The sequence below is a fragment of the Natator depressus genome, chromosome 9 (assembly GCF_965152275.1).
Source record: "Natator depressus isolate rNatDep1 chromosome 9, rNatDep2.hap1, whole genome shotgun sequence".
In the NCBI taxonomy this organism is placed as follows: Eukaryota; Metazoa; Chordata; order Testudines; family Cheloniidae; genus Natator; species Natator depressus.
In genome coordinates, this window is record NC_134242.1 from 86005759 (window position 1) to 86029015 (window position 23257).

The 23257-nt window shown below is 38.9% G+C and overlaps 1 protein-coding gene across 8 annotated transcripts in view; it reads left to right on the top strand.

The window, feature by feature from the left end:
* TENM1 (teneurin transmembrane protein 1) overlaps nucleotides 1-23257 on the top strand; it is a 1396333-nt gene that overhangs the window by 804069 nt on the left and 569007 nt on the right. For 5 of the 8 annotated variants that reach the window (XM_074962521.1, XM_074962519.1, XM_074962524.1 and 2 more), the window contains exon 1: nucleotides 2556-2622. The gene's annotated coding sequence lies outside the window, so the exon portion shown is untranslated. Of the gene's footprint in view, nucleotides 1-2524; nucleotides 2623-23257 lie in introns of those variants that run through there. The other 3 variants (XM_074962522.1, XM_074962525.1, XM_074962527.1) reach the window with 3 other exon arrangements.

The following is a 23257-nucleotide window of genomic DNA, read 5'->3' on the forward strand; positions in this document are numbered from 1 at the left end:
TAAATTATTTACCATCATTTATGTCAGAATCATGTTTGTTTCTCTTTTATTAAAACAACAAAACAAAACGAACCTCTTTTCATTTAATTATATGTAACAGAATAGAAATGCATAATTTTCTGCCCTTATTTTAGACTGGAATTTACTATTTAGATCTTTTAGTTTTTCTTGGGTCAGTGGTTATACCTGTCTGATAGAAGCAGAGTGTCAAGTTCTATTTTAGATTGTCATGCTAAATATTACAGAGGAAAAATGTCTTCACAGAAGAACCTTGCAATGTTTGGTTCATCCTTATAATTCTGATATTTGACAGATGTATATAAAATATGTATTACTTCCCTGAAGGAAATATTGGGCCTAAGTTATACTTGGGTTTCAACCACATAGTTCAGAGCCATCACTTTTTTTTCCTACAGTAACACTGTCAGTTCTGAGTGAGATTTTCACAAGTGCTCTGCACTCTTTTCCCACTAATATGTCAGTGGAAGGAGAGTAAGGCCAACACTGAGCACTTTTGAAAATTCTACTGTCCTACCAGTGGACAGAATTCTAGTCTGTACTTTCCACCATTGATAAAAATCTCATTGGCGTTATTCATGGATTGAAGAGGCAGTATTTTTCTACTAATACCTTTCCAGATCCAACTCTCTTTTTGCTTTTTTGGCCTGACTGTCGATGACTTGTGACTTTACCTGCTATGCAGAGAGAGCTGTTTTTACTCCTGTCAATATACTGATTTTTGTAAGAGCCTTCAAAGTTAGAGCTCAATACTCCTACTTACCTTGAAAATTCTGAATATCTTGAGTTTTTTCTTACAAAACACAAAACCCAGAAATAAAACATTAATTTTCTTTGTTGAAGTCCTGTATCGTGTTTACATCATGCCCATGTATCTGAGGGCAGGGCCGAACCCTTCATTCCCTTTCTTTTTATCTATATGGAAACCAAGCTTCCTTCCATCAATCCTCATCAAAATTACTTCTCTACTGGCTTGTGTATACATGTTTTACTGACTTCTTCTAGATTGTAGTGGGCCTGTGCTCATGTATAACAGATCCCCCTCACCTAGTGGAGTTTGACCCAATGGGTAGCTAAAACTGAAATTCTTCTTATCTTACCAGCTGCTTTGTGCGTTCCAAGGACTGTCTGCCAGAATCTGAAGTATTATATAGATTGTATTTCTAGCCTAAACTCATAAGAGGGACAATAGGTAGATACTCCGTTTGTAGAATTTAAACAAATTCATGGCATTCTTTAATCTAGGAGGTACAATTGTACAGTTAAACATTTAAACTAGAGAAAGTGAACAGGGATTCCATTGCTTGCTTACATTCCTACTAGAAAATATTCCTACTAGAAAAATCTGTTATTCCTTTCATGACTCTTATGCTGTTCCTTAAAATAGGCTTTCATATTATGCTCAGAGTAGGATACCGAGATGTAATGCACTCTTCACCATCTCTGTTGTGCTCTCTGTTACACCAACTTAGTTGTATGTAATTATCCTGAAAAAATGGGTCACTTCACACATCCAAAGACTAGAAGTCAATTTCACACACTTCCCTATTTGAAACTCAGTAGAGTACTATCCATAACAAAAGAACAGATAGTCATAAGGAAGATGATTATTGTAAGGAACAAGGTTTCCTGGAGGTTTGTGCTAAAGTTCTTGACTTTAAATTCTGTTTCTGCCTTCTGAACTCTTTCTGTATGTGTAGCTAAAGTTCTTGGCCCCAATTATCTGCTACTTCATTCATCTGTGGAGGGATACAGAAAGGTGGTTTAAAGCAGTCTGTATGTTCTTTGTGTTCTCAGACAGTCCAGGCCGCTACACAGATTTAGGGTGCTCTAATTTATGCTCTGGCTGCAACGGCCCTCTTACTGCTTTACGCAGGCAGAGAATAGTCTTAGTGCAATGCACACCAGCCGTGCCCTCTCCATTCTCTGCACCATCTGAGAATTACATGGGATTGTTCCCTGGAGGCCAGTTCTGCACCCTTAGTAGTCCCTTTATGCCATGAATATGTTACAACAGCTATTGGACCCCTTGACTTTAGGTCTTGTTGTTCTTTTGAGAGAAGGAGAGTCCTGTCTGTCTGTCTCTCTCTTGGCATGATCTGGAATCCAGCTGTTGACTTACACTTCTGTTACTTCTAAATAAAGCTGCTTGATTTATGTGGTACATTAACCTGAGCACTGATGTTTATGCTGTAGGATGTGCCTTTGTGTGCTACTACCTTCTACTGATGTGTGATTAATCTGTATTAGTTCTCTCTGCTAGTTCCCTTTAGTGGAATTCCTTTGTGATTTCATCCGATACAGGCAAATATGCATCCAGACTTGCTGTAACAATAATACTTTTTTAGTTTGTCTTACAAAATATGAAAGAAATCACAAGGATACTTTGAGTCCATCATTACTGGTGAAATCAACAAGTGCTCAATTATCAAATGACATTAAATATATATTAAGGAATAAAACCCATTAAATCCCAAGATCACAAACATAATTTTATTATTTGCAGGGTCCCTCAAGAGAGATGCCACTGACTTCCTGAAGATGTTCTGAATGATTGTAAATCATCTTTAAGTGAAGAGAAGTTTCTGAATCGAATACATTGAGGTACCTTTATATTCACCTATACATACCCTAGAGTTGGGTTTTAAACCTTTTCATATAAGGGACACCTTCCCACCTTCCCCAGACTCCCATGGCATTTAGCAATATGGGAAGTGCAGGGTTGTCCTGACCCCCATGAGGGTCACAAACCACAAGTTGAAATTCCTTGCTGTAACTGATTTTCAAATTGAAATGTATTATATTCATTGATTTTAATGTATAGCTTTGTTGGATCCAAGAAAGAGATAGACATAGGAATATTGCCATCTTGTTGGATGTATTAATGCAAGTAACTCCCTTTCATGCCAGTGGGAATTATGTATGAACATCTGTATGAATCAGAATAAGTATATACCTTTTGTACTTGCAATAAGCCTTGACAATGATCCTTGGAGCAGGATAGGGAGAAGTAGTATAATGGCTGACATATTAATTTGCACTGAATCTTTTCTTGAATTTTACTATTTTTGGTATGAAAATTAAACATTTTGGACCAAATTATTCCTCATTTACACAGTGGCAACCCCACTGACACGAAGAGAGTTGAAAATATGGCACATGTATTTATTGGATTCTGTACGGTCTGTTAGGGTACATATTTAACTAAATGCCCCAGAGAATAAAGGCTTTTTCTGTAGCTATCAGGTCTCAAGTGGTATGAAGAGGACTTGCATTATCAAGAGCTAAACTCTGTCATAGAGCACTGAATGTGAAAATTGTAAACAAATGGGTAAACACTCCAGTTGGACACACCCGAAACTTTGACTGTAGTTTTTTGTTGCTGGCGTGATTTGCCCAACACATGTTGAAGTCAGTTACTGATGAGCCATGCAGATGTATACTTGCAAAAAATGGAGGAGGTTTTAAAAAATAAAAAACGTACTGAACAGCCAGAAGGAAGTACAGTCATACTTTCTCTTAGTCCTCCAAAGAGGTAAGGGGTGTCAGTAACTCAGTCTGTTACACGTTCACTTACACATATAGACCAATGAGGCTGTCTGTTCATAGGATAGAAGTCAGGCATGATTTCTAAGAATGAGTTCATAAATTTATTAAGTTTGTTTTTATCCTTTCCTGTAGATTATTTGCAATCATCACTTATTCTACCTAGTCTTAAATTGGATTGTAAACTCTTTGGGGTCGGGGCCCATGCCTTCCTATGTTTATGTACAATTCCCAGCGCAATGGGATCCCAGTCATAATTGTGGTCCCTAGAAGTTACCTTAATATGAAAGATTAATAATACTAATCATAATTATGTATTGAGATTTAGATTTAAATGTTTGAAAATATCCTTTATAGAAAGGATGATATACTACTATAATGTGGATTCACAGGGAAAGTGTTTTTGTTTTGGGGGTTTTTTTTAATCATCATTAACCATGGAACTTCAGAGTAACTCTTCAAATCACCATTTAAATGTAGTTGGCTCTCAAACCCCAAATACTGTATGTATATTTTTGTTTTAACACTGAAACCGTTAAGTATCTAGTACCCACATGTCTGAGTTTTGGCTTCCATTAAAAATTTTGGACCAAGTTTTTAGACAAATAAGCTGTACACTAAATTATACTAGTAAATTAGAAAAGCTTTTAACCTTTATCTTCACTTTTTTCCCATGCACAAAATATTTTTATGAATGATTTTATGATAAGACACTCTTACTCTTCCTACTGAAAAGATGAGTGCACCATATGTGGTATCCATCACTTTGAAGAAACTAATCATAATTGGGAGAGAAAAAATATATATAAACTGCCCTGGTTCCTTTTTCCTGATGAAATGTCTCCCTTTGTATTCATAACAGTAAGAGAGCCATATTGTTTTTTGTTTAGCTATTTGACAGGCAGCATTGCAGCATGATGTTGAGGGGAAAATGAAGAAAAACAAGGAAAATTTTTTTTAAAGAAAAGGAAGAATTCTTTCTAACTTCCAAATATATAAAGACCAGTTCTCCCCTATCTTCATAGTGTGTATGTCAAACTTACTCGCTGTGTAGCTTGACTTTCAGAGGGCCAAATGAATTTTGAAAACAGGTAAGTTTTGCAGCAAATCATAAACATGTGAGTTAAATCATGGTTTAAGAATAGAAATTCAGACTTAAACAGATGTTTAGGGAAACATCCAGAAGTAGTTGTGCCAATGGTCAGTTGTAGCTGAACGTATGCATTAACCTCAACAAACAGTAAGCAATTTGTTTTTCCATGTACAGTTCTCAGTGATAAAAAGGTGTAACTTACCAAAATATACCATCTTGAGGTATCTGAGTTATTGCCATACTTCCCTATATTTTGTCATGTCTTCACTGCCAGGGAATGGTTTGTAGAATGCAAGATCTTCAGAGCTGGAACCGTATTTTCTTTTATGTTTCTGCAGCACCTACTACATTGTGGGCTCTACCAAAAACAAAGTAGTAGTCATGATAACTGTATTAATAAATGGTGTTTTCCATGATGATTCCTATGGTGATCAAAGGCAAATCCCAGCATTAATTTTGTACAGCATTGCCAATACAACAGCATATTCATGAGGATATACTGGAGTATTGAAACTCATAAGTATTAAGAATAAAGTTAGTTAAAGCACTGGGCAGGGATGAGTTAAATCTATATTTCATATAGGATATTAACAATAAAATAGCTGTGCCATTATGATTTTTAAAACATCTTTTGATGCAAGAGTACCAAGTAGCTGGAAATCAGTGACTTTAGTTACAGTTGTTAAAAAGAAAGGTTATAAGAAAGAAGTTAAAAATTAGACCTGTAAATATAACATTATACAGTATGCTAGCAAACAAAAAGAGAGAGAAATTATGGTTTTGGATGGCATAAGGATGCTTTTGGAAAATTACAAATTAAAAGGTATGAGTCAGCAAGGATTTGTGAAAGAGTAAATCATGTCATGCAAATGTGACTATTTGTAAAATAAAATAACATTCGATCTTCATAAAGGAAAAATTTGATATTTAATGTATCCAGATTTTAAGAAAGCTTTTGCTAAAGTTTCACATAACAGATTCTTGTAGAAGTTCTTTGCTCTTTTGAATCCGATGAGTAGTAGAGTCCTTTAGTTTTCTGTATTGGAACCATTACTCTTTAACATTTTAATTATTGATTTAGGTAAAGTTATAACATGTAGGATAATAAATATTGCAGAAGATACTCAAGTAGGGAGAGTGGTTAGCCTGCAGAAGAATGTAGGGGTTTACAGTGTAATCTTGATAGACTGGGTGCATGGGTTGAGAAGTAGAATATGAAATGTAATGGATACAATTGTTAAGTGATGCTCTTGAATAGGAATATCCCACAAATTAAGCATTGTTTTAAATAAAAATTGAATTAGTTAATAGGGAAGAGAAAGCAAAGCTGTGTGTATTTATTGTTAGAGCCAGCATTAAAATTCCCAGACTAGCATGTAGCAGCAATAAAGAAGACTAAATTATCCTGATGGACATCTAATATAAGTACAAACCTATTGTATCATCACTGTATAAAGTAACTGTTAGGCCAGATTTCCCAGTTTTGGTCCTCTAATTTGAAAGCAAGTATCTAAATTATTGGGAATACATTTAAGCTGATAAAGTAGAAGACCACTGAGAAATGTATAACAAGGTGAAGGGTCACACTCTGGTCTATGATGAAAACCTGGGTAAGCCCAGCTCAGCCTCCAGTTGCATAGGTATTCAGTGGAAGAGCTACACGTTACTGCTTGAGAGACAGAGGGATGAGAATGTCTTTGGGAGAAAAATGGGCAGTCTTTCTATTTATTGTCTGGTCATATTAATTTATTTGATGTTTTTGTTGTAAATGTCTCCCTGAAACCCTCAAAAATGAAACTTGAGGAAGAGAACTTGTTGATTAAGGCTCTCATCCTACAAATAATTATGCACATACTTAACTTTATGTATGTGAGTTGTCCCACTAAACTCAGTGGCACAACTCATCTCTAAAGATAATGGCATGCATAAAGGTATGCAGGGTCAGATTCTGTTGATCATTTTTGTGTTGGAAATAGCTGATAACCCTTTATGAGGCTCAGGACGGAATTTCCCCTGCTTTTTCCCTATTTTGGATATAGGGATGGCAGTGGTTGATTTGTTTCTATAGAAGTGCTTTTATCCTCTTCTAGCTGTATTTTTAACTTACAATTTTTTTAAAGTAAATAGCATAGGGATGGCAGAGTTACCATCAAACCATTTCCCTCATAGCAGTGTTTATAGACATGTAGGTAGATGGGATTATTTTGCCCACCTAATCTAGCTCTAAAAGTCTGATCTAAATTCCTTTGGGTGGAATAGATGTGTAGTGGGCAAAATACTTATGGGCAGGTAGGCCAAGTATCTTAGTTCCAGGCAAAGTATAGTGACATTTACTTTCGTATATCACATTTGTTATGTCTAATTATAGGCATTCAGTAGGGTTGCAGGGGTCCTTCTTGCCAAAATATTTATTCCCCACTAAACTCTGTGAATAGATAATCTCTGCATTCTTTAGAAAATATACCTGGAAGTTTTGTTTAATTATTCATCTCTGTTGCCTCATTTTTGCAAAGGAACAGTCCATGTTCTTTCAGTTGATGCTGTAGATGCCCAGGGCACGAGAGCTGGAGAATTTTTTCTTGCAGTATCTGTAAGGGGGGCAGCACTCATGCCTTGTGGTCAGAGCCTCTCTCCTGGCTATATGGGGCGGCACCATCGCAACCTCCTCAATTTCTTCTTACCTCCTGTGGCTCGAGTCAGAGCTCTGTGTGGTTCTTAACCTCACAATTCCTCAAAATCCTCTAAACCGGTTGTATATAGTTAGTTAATACACTTAGTGTTAGTATTAGTTAGCTTAGTTAACTGTTTTTTTCCTGGAGATGCCTTCACCAGGGTTCAAATATTGTCCGTCGTATGGAGGGGGCTATCCCCAACAATGAGCTTCACACAAGGTGCTTACTCTTCTTAGGTGAGGCCCACATCAAAGACCAATGTTTGATATGTAAACCATTCACAAAACAGACTGAGTGGCTAGAGACCTTCGCCTGAAGCAGCACCTGCTCAAACAGGCCAGGAGGTACCAAGGTCGAATCAGAGGTCACCCTCAACCTCACTAAGTGGTGCTGGCTCATGCTATGCAACCGCCACCACCTCTCCACAGAGACGCAGAAGGCGCTTTCTTCTGAGTGCACCAAACAAAAGTTCTCATAACACCAATCATGACCACTCCAGGCCTTGTGGAGACTTTTCCTCTTCAAGAAAAGGTACGGCTGCTGCCATCTCATGGAATGGAGCAGGTCCTTCCAACTGTTCCTCAGTACTGCATAGCGATGCCGAGAGACCCCATACTATTAACTCCTGTTCTTGCCCCAGAGTATCTGTTAAGTCCAGTGCTGACAAGGGCAATTCTGGCACCAGCTATGTCCACGTCAGTGGCACATGAGGCAGCAGCAAACCTCCAATGCCTTTCCATCCCAAGCTCTGATTTTATTCAGGTCTTTGCCATCCACAGCCTCACTGCCTGGCCAGGTCGATGAACCTTCGAGTCTATTGGCACCACATCCACAGAGACTGTGGAAGTGAGCGCAGTGCCAGGACTGGCACAACTGATCTCCTCAGCAGCAGGAAACTCTTGGCACTGCTGCATTCTGTACCACCGATGTTACCGTGGCAGCACTCCCCATCCTCCTCCTCAGCACCAGCGGTGGCTTTGGTACCACTGCTGACTTTGGTACCAACAGAGCACTGAAGTCAATTGAGGAGTACTTGGTGCGGGCTGTACCATTTCCACAGTCTGCAGCAGTTCCTCCCAAAATTTGTGTCTAAAGTGGTCTCTCAGTTTCATTTGAACCAGGCAGGGTATTTGCAAGTGTTTTTTTCCTAAGCTGCTTTCACCCCTTGAGGAGCAGCGCCTTCACACATTAGACATTGGATGATGTCTAACCTTCTACCTGACAGGACTAAGCCCTTCATCTGTGTTTTCATATGCAGATCATATGAAGGGACAGGCAATCTTCTCACAGACTCTCTCTAAGTGGTTAATATCCTGCATCAAAACTACATACGAAACAGCTTCACCTATGCCCCCTCAATGGGTGTGAGTCCATTCTATGAGAGAACAAGCTGCGACAATGGCAGTTTTAATTGATGTCTCAATATTGGACATTTGCAGGGCTGCCAAATGGTTGTTGATACATAGGATTACGAACCATTGTGCTATTACCGAGGTGTCCAGAGAAAATGCAAACTTTGGGAAGATGGTCCTGTAGTCCTTATTTATATAGAGTCTGAGCCCCATCTCCCATCAATACTGCTTGTGAGTCACCTAAGTGGCTGAATCTACTTGAAGAAGAAGAAATGGCTACTTACTTTAACTATGGTTCTTCGAGATGTGATGCAGATATGTATTCCATGACCCAACTTCCGTCTCCGCTGCATTGGAGTCTAGTCTCAAGGCATTCAATGCGAAGGAATTGATGGTGGTCAGGGCAGCACTGCCTCATATTGCTGGGTGGGGGGAGGGAATATGGCCATGAGGTGCAAGCACTCCCTCCCTCCTCTCCCCCCCCCCACCCTCCCATGTACTGCTAGGCAAAAATCTCCAGCTCCAGTGCCCTGGGTGCTCACACACTGAAGTGGAATACACATCTGCATCACATCTTGAAGTACCACTATTACAGTAAGTAACTGTTTCTTTTACATAGAATACTGTGTTCCGGACTTGCGTATAAGTGAGCTCTCCAGTTAATACCAGTGACAATTCTCAAGAAACAACCAAAATTCTTATATCACACTGACAGTTTGGGTGTTTTGACTTGTAAAGATCCAATCACTTTATAGAAAGAAAAGAAAGAAATAGACTTTGTGTTTTGTAACTGGTCATAAATATATACATTGAATTATGCAGACCTGCAGTCAGTAGCTAGGACTAGGTCCACAGAGTGGGAATGCCCCCATCATATTCCCTTCTGGCTGTGGCCTTACACATTTATGTTATATGTAAACTAAGTCATATTTTTGTCTCTTGTATCACTTGTACATTATACAAGCATTTAGCTGTAAGCAGAAGGTACATGTGAACATGGATAAATACTGAGGGCATGTTTTTCAGAGACACTGAGCAACTACCAAGTCCATTTGAAGTTAACAGGAGCTGTGGATGCTCAGCACATCTGCAAATCAGCCCCTTAATAGCCATTTTCCCCTCTACTAGTCTTAGGGCATGTTTATAGTATTACATAGAAATGTGTGCAGTAAAAGGAGACTGGGGCCATACAACAGCTTGCAAGCTTGTGCTAAACTCCTGGCAACACCAAAGGGAGTTCTGTGTGTAGTCTGGTTTGCCTTATTTAGGCGCCTATGCTATGCCAAGTAACATATACACCCATTAGGGTGCAATGACTTGTGGGTAGATGCGGAATAGCAACAAAAGAGTGGCATAAAATAAACGTATTAACACCTTCCGAAAAACACATGCTCCTCTGTCAAACAAATGTTTTTAAAATCATTTCCCCTCATTTAAATAACTAACTTTTGTTTACACACACACACACACACACACGCGGCAAAAAAGGAGTGAGGTGTTAGATGTTGGGAGGCAATGAATATTTTAAAACAGAAATCATTTGGTTAAATAAAATAAAAAAGTTTCCTTTCAAGTGTTTGTTTATGAACATTATTTTGCTCTGCCCAGTTTTAGGAATGGCACAACTCTGTATCATGTTGACAGATTGTTTCTCGATGAGGGTGTCTATCTGAGAGATGGCAGAAGCACAATGTGGTGTGTGGCACATTGCAAGGAGAATCATTTAAAAATATATAGTTGTATTTATTTATTTCCTAATGAACGGTAAATGCTGTAATCATGTAAACCTGTTGTCTTGCCTTGACTTTCAACAGTGTTTTACTGTCCACTAACATACAAACAAGTAAACTGCAGCCTGCCATGTCTTTATTGTATCACTCTTCAGTAACTTTTATATACTGTTTCCTTTCATAATTTGAGACATAATGATTTTTGTTACAAATTTCTTCATAAATATTCTTACTGATGGCTGATGCATTTATTTAAGCATCAGTGGACAAATAAAGTTATCCACGGGTGACTAACAACCTTGAATAAATACCATTTCACTCAGCAGCTATCCATAGTACCTTTGCAATGCAATTATATGCTGGGACCTATTATCCCAATTAATGGACTGTTTTATATTCACTGTGCACTATACTTGAAACACTTTAGAGGCCTGGCCTTCACATAGCCACAGGCAAAGAAGAAATTTATAACAAATAACCAAGAAAAGGCTTTCATTTACTTTCCAAGATACGTAGCATGTAATTATACTTTAAGCATAACTAGGCAGGCCTCAGAAATGCCCTTTGATTTAAGTCATAATAAAACTATATATTAATACCATGATAAATATAGCTGTCTAAATTCCCAAGCTATTGTGGGTAACTACAGAAGTAGATACTTTGTTATCAGCTCTCTGCATCATCTTTTCCGTAATTATTTTGCCAAAGGTTAACCTTGATGAATATAATAAATAACCATATCGCTTTCTAGTTTTCTAAGCCTATAAAGTGAATGAGCACCAATTCATGGGGACCTTGCATTTTGCTGGATGGGTGAACAAATAAGACAGTCTGCTAAGTAGTACACAACCCCGTGTTGTGTTGCTCCTTTGTAAAATGTCAGCCCTGGGCTATGTTTTACAGCTATGGAATTTGACCACTAGAGTTTAACTTTACTCCCTCTGGTGGTTTCCAAAGCTATAAAATAAAACACAGTTGTAATTCTTCTCCTTATTGTAAGAAGCATTGATCGCCTCTGATTGTATATTATAGCAAAGGGGCAGTCTATTACATAAATTTATTGCATTTTCTTCCTGATAATTACTGGAAGTTATTGAACAAGGCAGGGAGTTATGACCAGTAAGTTCCTGCTATAGCTGAGAAAGCAAATCCACAGACATTTAGCGGATCTAAACAGCTGTAAACAACAATCCTGTTTACAATGTACTAGGAATTTACAACTTACAGTGCATTTGAGGGGGTTTTTAGGAATCACTTCTACAAATTCAGACTTGAAATATGAACTGCAGTAAAATGTCATGCTATGTTGTATCATATAGGTGCCCTTTGTCAAGCAATTTGACAGTAGTAAACATGTCAGATTAGACACTGGATTCACCATTTCTCTTATTCAAAAACAATATTACTGTTTCATGACCGCTTGCTTAGGAAGCCGCATCAACACTACATTTGTATGTTTATATCTGCTAGCTCTTTTTGAATATCTAACTGCAAATTACCAATGGCAAAAATCAATAACATGTACATTTAGTAAATTCCCCAATGTGTCTGTGGGTCCCAATAAAATACAAGAGACTGAGTCCTCTTTAGGAAAACAAGCAGTTGCTCATCACTCAAAACCTATTTATATATTTGTGCCAATCATGTTGTAAGTTAAAACATACCTGATGTATGTAACTGTATGAGCCTTTAATATTTCTATTACTGTTTCCTAGCCTGAAGTGGAAATGGGCCTGATCTACAAAATGTGGACGTGGATCTAGATACTCCAGCTCAGGAATGCTTGAAATCCAGTGCTTTGATGTAGCTGAATATAGGGATAAGAGATAACTTGGTAATTCAGATTGGTGTATAGATCCAAGTCCAAATTTGGAACCCTCCAAATTTCATGGATGTTTTAATACAGTGTTTTGGCTAGGACCATACACTATTCCCATTGTCCCGTTTCTTTTTGTTTCCAGTAGTTACTTATTTAAAGAAAAGGGATAAAATGTAAAGTGGATTGGAAGCAAAAATGGTAAGCATATGACTGTTTAGCCTCCAGCCCTAAATATACAAAGTAAATTGTGTAATAGAAATAAATTAGGGATTATTTTAGCTCTAGTTATACATAGAAGAGTTTGATAAATGCTACCTTAATAAAAATATAAGTGATCTTCATTTAACTCTTTATTTTATTGACACCCCCATGCTATTTTGGAGAAGATTCATCTTCCACAGAGGACTTTTATTACTATAATATTTCATAAGTGACTAGCCAGTTTCTTCCATTATCTTAATATTCACAGCCAAAATGAAGAACTAAAGTTTTCCCTAACGGGTATCCATGTCAGATGTGAAGACAGTGAAGGGGAAAATCCCTGTTCTAGGGAGAAAATTTCATACCATCATTCATTGTCTCATTTTGATTGCAAATGCAATATTAGAACTGGGATAAGAATGGTTCATAATCATAATTATTTTCTTCTTATCTCTTTTTCCCTTTCTCTCTCAAACTATATTTTCTTGCTTGATGCACAGAAGGTACAAGCTGGCCTGTCTTGAATTTCCATAGGCGTAAAAGGACTCTTGCTCCTGAAAACATTAGGTAGGAGTCCCTTATTTTAGTGGAAGCAAAACATTTCACAAAGGTAAAACTTTATCTCAATTTTATAGATCAATGAGGTTAAATGACTTACACTAAGTCATACCGTGAGCCAGTAGAGAAATTGGATTAGAACCCACATCTTCTAGTCCTGTGCTAACCACTAGTCTGGGACAAAGCACAGAGGATCAGAGCATAATGCCATGAAGTTTATATACCACTTGTCTGCCTTAATTAGTTGCCTCTTTCAGGATAAGTAGAGGGGAGGATTGAAACTTTAAAGTGTTTCAATTCTACAATCCATGCATAGTCATAACTGCTGACTTCATCTGCAAACACTACAGCATCATACTGCCTTATAACCATGAAGGTTGTCTCTCAGTGATTAGTGGCTTTTCATTTTTGTTATGATTGGCCAGAGAAAGCACATGCCATTGCTTCTGTTCTCCGATCACGAGTGGACAAGCACTTTTGACATGAAATTTCTTTGATTAATTCTAATTTCTTTCATTTAAAATCTTGTTTTCCACAGATAACATGCTTGCACACTGAAATTAACTTTTGGTGAACATTTGTGCTGATAAAACTAGATCACTTGAGGATTCATGCAAACTGAACCCCAAACAGAGTTGCAGACAGTGTCAGCACTCTTCACTCAGTTTTATGCTCTAGTTCTCCAACTAATGAGAAGTGTAACAAAATACCAATTTTGTCTTGATGATAAAAATATTTATGGGCCTATAAATAAAGATTCACAATTTTTACAAATTTCAGAGTAACAGCCGTGTTAGTCTGTATTCGCAAAAAGAAAAGGAGGACTTGTGGCACCTTAGAGACTAACCAATTTATTTGAGCATAAGCTTTCATGAGCTACAGCTCACTGCAGTAAATAAATGTCCCATTGGAATTTTTACTAGAAGTTTTAAAAGCACTGATTGAATTTTGGTCACACCCTAGTGGTGTAGGGTGATCTTGGTCAGTACACATAAAAATACACTGTATAAGCAGAGAGCTTTATTACATTAATGCTGAGTATTATTACTTTAAATAGGTAAGCTGCAGTGAGCTTATATGGAATAAGTTCAAGTTTGAGGGTGTATTACTCTGCTATATTTCAGACTACCAGGAAGGTAGCATATTTTACTTTTGAATCATGCAAAAGATTCTTAATTTGTGGATGAATGCAGCTTTTATCAAACAAAATTACCTTTCATGCCATTTCATTATCACAACAAGACACTTCCAAGCATGTGGTGCTGTAAGGTAGTACTTTTCTTGGATCATTTAAGGACACTGGGGCATGCGTTATCTCACTTTAACACACACCTTGTGTCTTTTTGTTTAAGTAAAAGATGGATGCTTCCAATCTACCAGCTTCTTTTGTTTACAGAGCAAACTAAAATAGGTGAATAATGTGACCATGGGAATCTTTAGATTTAAAAAGAAATGTTTCTTAATTAGAGATAATCTTAGAGCTTGGCAGGAATGCTCATGGTATGAGCAAAAACCACCAGCTGCTGTGCTACTATATAGGGTGTACACTAATTGTATCTAGTTTGTTACTGGTGAGTACCATATCTGCTCTAGTTCTGCCTTTTATTATTTTTATTTATTTGTGCTGTGGTGGTGCCTAGAAACCCATTTGTGCTAGGTGCTACCGTGACATTTCCCAGGACACTCAGGGCTGTGAGTCACCTTGTTGCCCCCTGCCTCCAGTGGGAGGGGATTTGCCCATACCACTGAGTGTTAGCTACCTAACACAATCAGCCTGTCAGACACTCAAGCATTCTCCTCTGGGCTACACCAGCCATGCTGGTTGGCAGTAGATTCACCCCAGCCTCCAACTCCCTTCAAAGCGTCCCCCTGTGCAATCCAGCTCCTGGTTACTAGATACCCAGAGCAATCCTGGATCCTCTGTACCTAAAGGAACTTTTCTTCTTAAAGGAACAGTGTATTCCAGTTAATCTTAGACCACCACTCCTCTATCTCACACCTCACACAAATTCAATTCAAGCAAAACAAACACATTTATTTAAGAAAGAATAGAGATTCAAATAGAAATCAGTGAGAGTGATGGAAACAAATGGTTTCGTACAAAACAAAATAATAAAATGGGCCTATATTTATCAATAGTTACTTTTCCTACCTAATAAAGTAGATTCCCAAAGTATAGTCTTTTGCAGTGTTTACTATCCCCAAGGAGCCAGGATCCCATCTTTCATGAAGCACCCTGCTCATCAAGGTAACTTCTCAGTGTATGGATGCAGTCTCTTTCTCCACCCTGTGATCTATTGAATCAGTCTTTTGTCTTTATTTACAGACAGAATGGTCTCTTTGATGTCATATGGTTTATCTTTGATGGTTTACCATTGACGTTGTTACATTGTTACAATGGTGGACAATTGAGCAATACATTATAATCGGCTTGCCAAGGTGGGGTGACAACATTTTCCTGCTTCAGTGGGCCATCACCAGGACACATGATCCCTGGCAAGTCACTTTCAGTCCAAGATTCAAGGACATAATTTTCAATATACAAAGTACTCCCATGCATCTGAAACCCTCTTATCCAAACCTCCACCATTATCCAAATTCCTTTCTTGTCCCGCAACTTGACATACATGCTGTATCTCATGGGGTACAGGGAAGGGATTTGGATAACTGTGGAGGTTCAGGTAATAGAGCAGACTCCTGGCCAGGATTTTGAGGAGGAATAGGAGGAGGACGGCAAGCCCCCCACCTCACGGCTGAATGGTTCATGTGGCAGCACAGGGAGCCCTCTGCAGCCCCACTGTCATGGAAGTGAGTGAGTGGGGCAGTGACAGCAGAGCTGCAGAGGTTTTCCTGCGCTGCCACAGGGCTGATGATACCCAATCCCTGCAGGCTGAAGGTGAGGTTGTGGGGAGAGGGGAGACTCTGCTCTGCCTGGCCAGAACTGCAACCTCCCCTGGCATCTTGCACCTACAAGGATAAGGTGTCACCCTCTGCAGTCCTACTGTCATGGGAGTGAGTGGGGTAGAGCAAAGAGACCCAGCCAGGACTCCAAGGAGGGGGAAGAGGAGGACAAGCCACAGGCTGTGGGGGAGGCCACCCCACTGCTGAACAGCTGAATGGCTCCTGTACTCCTGATTATCCAAATAAAATTGTTGTTCCCTATTTGGATAACTGAGGATATTATGTAGCTACGTTATTGCTTAAATATTACGCATACACACATCTCACAATGCTTTTGTATTGACAGATTACAAGCTTTCATTAAATGCTACTCTGTATGGATAAATATCTTGAAAGTGCTATGTTAGATGTAGTGAGCTTGTCAGTTCCGAAATGGTTTATTTTTAAAGAACAGTGAGCCCTTTGCCAGTTGGCCCCAGTGGGCCTCTGTATTTCAGCCACACACAAAAGAGGGTCCATATCCCGAGGAGTTTACAATGGAGCCACAATGTTTTTTTAAAAGATGATATATAAAAACATTGAGAGTTACCCTGATAAGGAGGTAGCACAGTCTAGTGATTGCATCAAGGACCAGGACTGGGGCTCACGATACCTGAGTTCTATTCTTAGCTTGTTCTGCGACCTTCAGCAAGTCACTTTACCTCTGCGAACAGTTGTCTCATGCAATAAAATGGAGTGATTAATACTTTTTCAGCTTTATGAAACAGTTCAAGATTTCCACTTGAAAGGCTCTATATCAGAACAAAGTACTATTATCGCACAATGGGTCCCCGTTATCAAGATGGGGAACAGACTCTTTAAAACAAAAGGCCTTTGTAGGGTTTATATTGGTTATTCTTAATAAGCAGGATGACTCCCCACTGCATGCTAGCTATGGGGAGGAGAAAATGGCTAACTTTTTCTTTCTAAGGAGCTCTTGAAATTGTTATTGCCAACTGTTGATAGTAATGAATGGTTAGGCATTTTCCCTCTCTTGGGCAGAAAAGCAGAGTGCACTATAGTTTCGATTGATTCTAATATTTTGCTTTAGAGCTCCCCAGTGCTGTTCGTGAAGAGCTTACATGGGCTGCCTTTGGTGTTTGTGTCTGAGGTAATGAAAACATCAGAAGTGTCCAAACTAATTATTTCACTTCTCCACTGGAAATAACTCGACCTCCCTTTCTGATCCAAGTAACGTTTTGAAGAGCAATATATCGTCTTATGTTTCTATTACAGCAACAGACTTTTCTGTGGCCTTGACAAGTGCAATTTTGCCCCACTCGTGTCCATACAGAACGCTGCTGCAAAGATTATTTCCCTAGCCCATCTCCTTGACCGTGTCACCCTTCTCTTGAATCCCTCCACTGGCTCCCCCTTCTCTACTGTATCTAACAGAAGCTACTTGTCTTCACTATCAAGGCCCAACCCTGCCCTACCTATCATCCCTCATTGGCTGCTGAGTTGTCAGCTTCTGCCTCTGATCAGCCCATGATGCCCTCCTCCATCACCTACTTACTAAATTTTCAAACAAGCACTTTCGTGCGTTCTTCCATGCTACCCTGTAAAAATCCGCAAAACTGACTTGTTATCCTCTTTCAAATCCCTCCTTAAAACTCTTCTTTGCTATGCAAAAAACTTGACAGCAGTTAGGCTGCTGGTGTGCTAAGCTCACAGCCTGTCAGGCTGGCTAATACTGTCTCATTGTTTCCTTGTACTCCCACGTCCAACTGTCTGTACCCATCTGTTCTCTTTTATTATACTAATATTGTAAGCTCTTTGGGGCAGGGCCCATCTTTTTGGATCGTGCTTTTAAAGCACCTAGCACAATAGGGTCTGTGACTAGAGCTCCTAGAATGCTATGGTAATACAAACAATAAAAATAATTCTCCTTTCCTCACCATTGTGAGAGTATGAACTTTTTTTTCAGGTTTATGACATGTAATGTGTATCAAATGAACACACACACATACACCTCTTTTTCCCAATGAAAGTCAGAGAACAAAACCCTTACACAGCAACGAATACAGTCAGTGTCTTTTTTTACAACAACTGACGTGTGTCTATTGATTTTGGTACAGTGCACTTTGCATTCTGGGGGGATGGCTTGGAGAGGGGTGGGGGGAGGGATGATGAGAAAATGACTAAAAGGAAATTTGGACCAAGGAAGGGGTATTCTTGCCTGCTAGAACTTCCACACAAAATACTCTGATTTGTTGTAAATATGAGATGACCTTGAACATTGTCTTGAAGAGATTACCTCCAATTTGTCATTTCATGGCTATCAAGCTGTTGGCAGGCTTCAGAATAAATAATCATGAGAATAAAAAGAATGAAGATATAATGGTGACAGCGTTAACAAAAGATGCTAACGCCCTATTTGGGGAGACTAATCCTAGGGGAAAATGTAGAAATATTATGCAGTGATACAGTGGGTCAAAATCTTTGGTCTGAGGAAAAACTGCATTCATTTCAAGCAATAAACAATGAGGGGGAAATACATATATAATGTACTGACAGTGAAAAATGTAGGTCTTAAGTAAGACCCTGTCATTAATGAAGCAGCTTTGCCCAGCACTGGAGGGAAATTGCTGTTTATTATTGGAATTGCCTACTATTGAATGCTTACCTACATTAACTGGAACACCCGAGTCTGTTCAGTCTGGAAAGAGACTGCTTGACCAGATAGTTGAATAATTTGTGCTGGAGATAGGCATGCTACTGAAAGAGGGAAAAAGTCACCTGGTGCAAGAAATCATAAATGCCTTATAAAATCACTATCAAGTATAATTACATCATAATCTTTAAAATATTCTTTCAGGGACTGGGAAGATAATGAACAGAAGAAAGTGATTCACACTGTTGTTAGGGCTACAGTTTTTCAGCTCATGGTATGCCTTGTTTGTATGTTGGGTAACCTATTACTGTGCCTGGCTAATTATTTGTATAGTGTAAACTGGAAGGTCTTCAAAGTCAGCTGCTTATAAAGACAACAAAACTAGATCCAAACCCCTCAAGCTCTTAGTTGTAATTGTTGCTGTGGCATTCGTCCTGAAGTATCATTTTTCTGCTAACAGCATAAGTAATTTCTGCCAATGAGAAACATGCATGGAGTGAAGGTTGCATGTGATTTTAAATTGCTACAAGATTAGGGGTTATCCATGTACTTACACTGCCCCCATCGCCAGAGTACCTGAGCATTAATAAATGTATCTTCACCTCATTCCACTGAGCGTTTTTGGAAGTAGGAGGAATTGGGATAATGGACATTGACCTTCTATCAAGTGATTTGGAGGAATAGGAAACTTCCCACTCGTATAGTGACCCTAAAACTGTGCTGCGTGTACCTGACGCATTTTTAAGGAGGAGTCACATTTTCTATCAAACAGAACATACAGTAGAGAACAGTGGTCATGCTTAATTCGTGTCCCTTGCCTTACATACTACTACATTACTTCAGTCTTTGGAGTTTTCTTTATACCAGTAATTTCAAACTTTCAAATGCTGCGCCCCCATTAGTTCTGTGGTGTGGAGTTAAATACACTGAAATAGTTAACAGTGGTACCATTTAAACATCACTGACACTAAGTTAACTCCATTGAAATGAATAGTGCAGTTCACATCTGAAACCTATTGTTTCAGGCTCTCTGCAAACTCAGGCAGACATTATTGCATCTGTTAGGTCACATTTTCAAGGTATTTTTCACAACCGTAACAGTTAGACTTACTTTCTCTTAGAGGCAGAACAGACTCTGGAGAACTATTGACTGGTCCTGTCTGTGCCCCTCAGGTTAGTCCTATGGGCATGCCCCACATTTTAGAAAACACTGCCCTATATTAAATATAGGGACCACTGTCCTGAAAATACTTTATCTATCAAAGGCAAAATTGGAAAGCCTTTAAATTTGATCATTGTATGTGTATTTTATACCAAACCATACAGAATAACTTGTCAGATTTTAGTGAATATTATACGTTGCTAAAACAGTTTAACCTTAGTCATGCTAATTTTATAGAATAGCATAGTCTCTGTCTGTCTGGTTTATTCTTTTTTTATTACTATTGGTACAAAGTGTTCCATAAGAAAAAAAATGTTGATGACCAGAGAACCGCACTGTGCAACTATCTCTGGCACTAATGGGTGAGCTTGAATCCAAGGAGCTATTATTTTAGCCATATTTACGTCCTGATTGCATTTTATTCTTCTGTGTTAGCAATACTCACAATGTGATGTTTATTACAATGTATTTTAAGATTTCACATGGTGGCATGTCACTTATTTGTCTTTTGAACTGCAAACTGTAAATCATGCGGAAGTTACACTGAGGTAAAATCCCAGTTTCATAAATGCTGACTTTTGTTTCCTTTTTGAGATCCTCAAAATGTAGAAAAGGATCAGACTATAAGTAAAACCAGACTAAGGCAGGCTAACATCAGGGTGTTTCAGCTAAGGTGAAACTGGCTTCTGAGTCCTAGTGTCAAGTCATAACGGTCGAAAATCCTAATATAATGTCAATGCATTTTTAACACCATTGACCTCAATGGAGTTATACCAAGGATGCATTTGGTCACTCGGTTTATGTATTATGTTACTTCCAAAGGGCACATTGAATTCCAGAGAGTGAAACTCTTTTACGATCTCACTCTCTGCCATTAATTGTCTGTAGTGATTTATTAACATCAGCAGCTGCTAATAATGTGGGTCCCCAATGCGGAAGAGTCTTTTATCCATGGCTAAATTAAAATGTGATGCTTTGGAGGTGGAGCGACAGGTATGCTGGAAGAGTTACAAATGTAGAAATGTTTGTCTTTTTACAGGTCAAGAGTAATTGGCCCCATGTCTAAATAAAAATAGCTCGAAGCAAACTAAGGCCCGGTGTACACTACACAGTTAGGCCAATGTTAACACAGCTTAAGTCAACCTAATTATGTCTGTGTACACTCAGCAGCCTTGTCCTGCCAGTATAAGTGCCCGACATAATAACTCCACCTCCAGGAGAGGCGTAGTGCTTACCTTGGTGTAGTTAGGGTGAGGCTGTTGGCTGTCTTGTCAATTTCATGGCTCCATGCTGGAGCTGGGAAATTGACAAGAAAGCTGGGCAGCTATAGCCTGGCTGCCCCTGGCTCCCCACTCCCAGCTGGGCTGCTGCCCAGGGAGCCAAGAAGCCTGGGAGGCTACCCCCAAGCTCCTGGCCGGGAGCAGGGAGGCGAGAAGCCTGGGTGCTGCCCCCCTGCTCTCAGGGGGAATAGGTTGACTTAGGGTTGTAGCGTACACATGTCCTAAATCTCACGAACAGCAGATTGATTTGCTAGAAGTGAATTGGCTGCATGTGTCCAGCTGTTGTTTGCTACTGGCAAACAGCCTAATTAGTCTAAGCCTCATTTAATATAAAACAACTTGTGGCAGGTATAAATAAAAGATAAATATATATTTTTTTATCCCTTAGGACTCTGTTCATAATTATAATCATGACATTTTAAATGACATTAATGCTATATTTCTTTTAAAATTGCATGATTGGACAGAAAGTCTGTCACTTATAACATATATATATATAAATTCCCAGAGTCACTTATTTACAAATTCTAAAAGTACTATGTGTAAATTTCCCAATTTCAATTTTGTGCTTCAGCAGAACAGGAAAGGAGAGATTAGGAATTTGCCTATTCAAAAAATATCCTCTACAATTCATTACTCCGCCTCCTCCTATCATTTTAGGTATAGCATCTTCTGCACAATTCACTTTTGAGCATGTTTTCCCAAGATTCATATTTGGGGGTGAGAGGGTGAGAGACATGGTGGGACCTACAGTCCCACAGTAGCTGGGTGTTTTTGCTGGGGTGTTTAGCATTGTTGACTGACAGTGTTAAATGGCCCATTGTAGTAACAGAGACACCTCTCAAATGACCAAATGTTGAAATGCCCGTGCAAAGAGCAACTGCTATGCTGTGGCTTTTAGCTAGAGCCCTGCAGTGGGGACAGTGCACACCCATACTACTTCAGCAAGAACACTGCGAGGCCCTGTGATACATAAGGATCCTCCCTCTGCTACATAAGGAGTGCAATATCCACTGCCTTGCTTGGCTGGGCCAGCCAGTTCCACTGTCTGGTGTACCCTCTTCCACAGGGCCTCCTGGAACACCTGCTTTGAACCCATGAGCGTGCAGGGATTGTAACTGTGGCTGGACTGGTGCAAGATAAGGGTTTGGTCTCCTTGTCTTGCACACTTGAGTAGGCTCGGGCCCATCATGTATATTTTAGAAATTCTCATTGTCTTCTATCAGATCATGATACAAAATAATCATGCAATATATAGACCAAATATTGGGTTAGTCATTTTTAATGTTCTTGACTAGTATAGGAACATCTGATAAGATGATTTTTGAACAATTTAACATTTTGGGCTCTATAGTTAAGTGAGTTAGCTAGAAGCTGATATAAAGGGGGACCAATAGAACAAGGCTTCTTATAAGATAATATAGATTGCCACAACAGATCAGTGCACACTGGTGAATCTATTGGTCTCTAGTAGTAGGTAGTACACCGATACTTCAGAGAACTTTACCATCTCCTCTAATGCTTTTAGCCAAATGGACAATACTGGACTGGACAAAAATGCAATTTATAAAGAACAAATATCAGAAGTGATCTCTGTCTAGAAATGGATCCAATTCAACTCTTTTGAAGGATCAGTGAGTGCTTCCAAAATACCATTTGTAATAAGATTTTTGCTTCCCTTCCTCCTCCTGTGAGAAAATAGTTCTGGAAAAAGTACAGCAAAGTTATGTCAAATTCTTCTAAGGGAGACGGGATATCAGACATGGACTGCTGCTCTGTTTACCTTTATATTATATTACAATTAATTTAGTTTCTTCAATATATTAAATATTTTATCAGTGAAACAAATAGTAATTTGATAGTGGTAAATTCCAAATATAGAAACAGTCTTTTGTTTAAAAATCTTTCCCCTACTATCCTATTTTCAGTGCTACCAGTAAGCATAATGTTATGGCATATGTGTATTTTCATATGTATAATGAAGAAGAAAACTTAGCATTTATATAGAACTTTACAAAGGCTGTCTCATTTGCAGCCCCCTTTGTAGTAATCATGTAGTCGTTATCCTCTTTCACATGAGAAAAATGGAGACAGACATTGAATAACTTGTCCAAGGTTGCACAGCAAGTTAGAACTTAGGACTGCGTAGCTCCCAAATCCTGTGATCATTCCACTAGACCACACTGCCTTTTATCCCCTGGCATGCTTGGGTAGCTACTGCAGAGTTTTGAAATGTCCTGAGTAGCACTAGTATAATTCACCTACAGCCCAG